Below are 2,755 nucleotides of genomic sequence, written 5' to 3' on the forward strand. Positions count from 1 at the left end.
GAGAGAGAGAGAGAGAGAGAGAGAGAGAGAGAGAGAGAAAGAGAGGGGTAGATGAGAAGGGTGAAAGGTGTAGTTTTGTTGTCGTTTTATTTATTTTTTTGGTAAGTGTTTTACGGCTCTTGCAGCCCAATAAGGTCATATAAGTGCAAAAGATTGAAAGTGTTACAAGTGCGTAACAAACAACAAAAACTGAGGAGAAATCAGGACGACCGCAGGTGTTTGATACAAAAGAAGAAAATCACACCATAGCACCCTCAAACCACCCTCTTGGGAGGAGTGAGTGCAGAAATAATAGAAAGTTTAAAAAGGAAATAGAGATAACAGAACGAGAGTTAATCCGGCGAGTGAATGGCAGACAGACTGGTTGGCAGACAGGTAACTTGGGAGGGGGAGAAACATTTTTGCGTTTGTGTCGCAGACAACAGGGAAATTTTTTAAAAATTAAAAAGGTGTCAAACGAAGAGTGACAGATTTAACCCTTTTGAAATAAGCAGAAAAGCTTCCGCAGGCTCGATTCCAACTATCATTCAAATTGGCTTTGTTATTTGAAGTCGTACACTCAGTCCAAAAACATTAACGCTAAGACCCACATTCGTGATTGGATCCGTCAATCCGTACCCGCGATTCTGAGCCACTTCCCTTGCCTCTTTGACAACGCGGGTGGTGGTCCCATGACGATTTGACGTTGTTTGTGAGAGCTAATTCGGGATTCATTTGATCTGGACGAAACGACTGTGGGTCTTAGCGTTAATCTTTTTGGTCTAATAGGGTTTGATGGACCTTTTACTTTTATTCTATATATTTTTTAAAGATAATATAATATTGCCTGGTTGGTCGATTCGCTCTGTTATGTGATGTGGGCTGCCTTTTCTACCCCTCCTCAGGTTTAAAAAAAATTCTAACTCATACAATCTGACTATGGCAACATGTGTCCGTGGTCGCACTATTTAGCCCGCCTTCTAAATGATCTTCCTTGTGAATTATGTCAGTTGGCGTGTTAAACATTCTCCTACTTTACAATGTATGTAAAATTGCTGACAGTAGGTTTGAGACCGAGTTGTACTTCGGATTTGAAATGTGACGTAATAGAATGCGGCCATGATGAAACGTTGGAGAGGCAGCTTCCTGGTGGACACTTTTTCCCATTTGCCCTCCGACACTGTTATCTCGTCTCGCTTTGACTTCTCATATCGATTTTGCGTCACTACTTTTCTCCCCATCTCAGTAAAAATTATGTGCCCTTCCTGATAGAATTGTACCTTTTATTTTCATTTTTTATAGATTGCAGAACCAAAACAAGACCAATTATTCCCTGGTATAATGGCTGCTTGTTTGTATTCGTGTGTTTAGAAAAATACTGCATCTAGCTATATAAGTGGACATTACATCGTTTACCCCCCCCCCCCCCCCAAAAAAAAAAAATCCAAGAAAGAAAACCAAAGACATTTTAAAGTACAAGATTTTTAAAAAGTCTTTTTTTAAAAAGACACAAAGGGCCGGAAAACGTCAGAAAAATGTGTGACGGAGAGAACAGCCATTTGTTTTATTCGTTGTTAAAGACAAACCAGGCGACAATCGCCAAATTTGAACAGATTAGCTTATTAGAACATTATTATTAGCTAAAAAGAAGTAAGGCGCTGACAAAACTAGAGGACCCACCAACCACCCGCAGATGTGACAAGTTACACTAATGGCGTTCTCCAACTATCATAAGCGAATTTCAGTAGTGATCGAGCGAAAATCGTTTAATAATTTAGAAAGGCAGTAAATGGGAACACTGAAATACTTTCAAGAGAAGTTAGAGTTGATAAGGGTCTAATATTGCTATAGGAAATTGAAAGTTATAGATCACGATTTATGCGGACTTAGGATATATCTTTATTTCAACAAAAACAAAAGAGAAATCACAATCGAGGGGACTGCAATAAGGTACAAAGTAGGCACAAAGTTTGCGAATAAACTCTGAGAATTTCTTCCTGGTCTTCTATTCGTGTGACAAAGACTAACGTGTTCATATAATCAGATTATGCCGGGTGCAACGGTGCAGGTGTTTGTGTATGTGTGTGTGTGTGTGTATGTGTGTGTGTATGTGTGTGTGCGTGTTTGTGTGTGTGTGTGTGTGTGTGTGTGTGTGTGTGTGTGTGTGTGTGTGTATACGAGTCTGCACGTGCATACGTATGTATGAAGATGGAGGTGTATCTCTTGCCTTCTCCTTGACTATGAGTACCCTTGCTAAGAGATGCAATATACCTTTGTAAATGAATGTTGTGTACTGCACGTGCGAGGACAAGAGCACTTGTGCCGTGCGTGTGTTTGTGTAGGCGCGCGTGTGTGTGTGTGAATGTGTGTGTATGTCAGTGTCTCTCTCCATGTTTGAGCACAAGTGTGTGTTTGTGTGTGTTTGTGTGTGTGTGTGTGTGTGTGTGTGTGTGTGTGTGTGTGTGTGTGTGTGTGAGAGAGAGAGAGAGAGTATGAGGGTGGGAGTTTATGTTTTAATTTTCCCAGAATTCTCCTAACAGTAAAAAGAAGCACTGTTGGCAAAAAAACCACCGTACAGACAAGTAGAACATATTCTGCCCCTTAGCCGTGGAAATATAGATCTAAATACTTCAAGAAGTCTGAACCAAGTTATGTAAGACCATCTTTTGTTTTAAGATAAATAATTATTTCTTCCAGCAAACCGTTCAGTTCAGGAGCCATTCTATCTATCTATCTATCTATCTATCTATCTATCTATCTATCTATCTATCTATCT

This window comes from Aplysia californica, unplaced genomic scaffold, assembly GCF_000002075.1.
Source record: "Aplysia californica isolate F4 #8 unplaced genomic scaffold, AplCal3.0 scaffold00064, whole genome shotgun sequence".
NCBI classification, from domain to species: Eukaryota; Metazoa; Mollusca; class Gastropoda; order Aplysiida; family Aplysiidae; genus Aplysia; species Aplysia californica.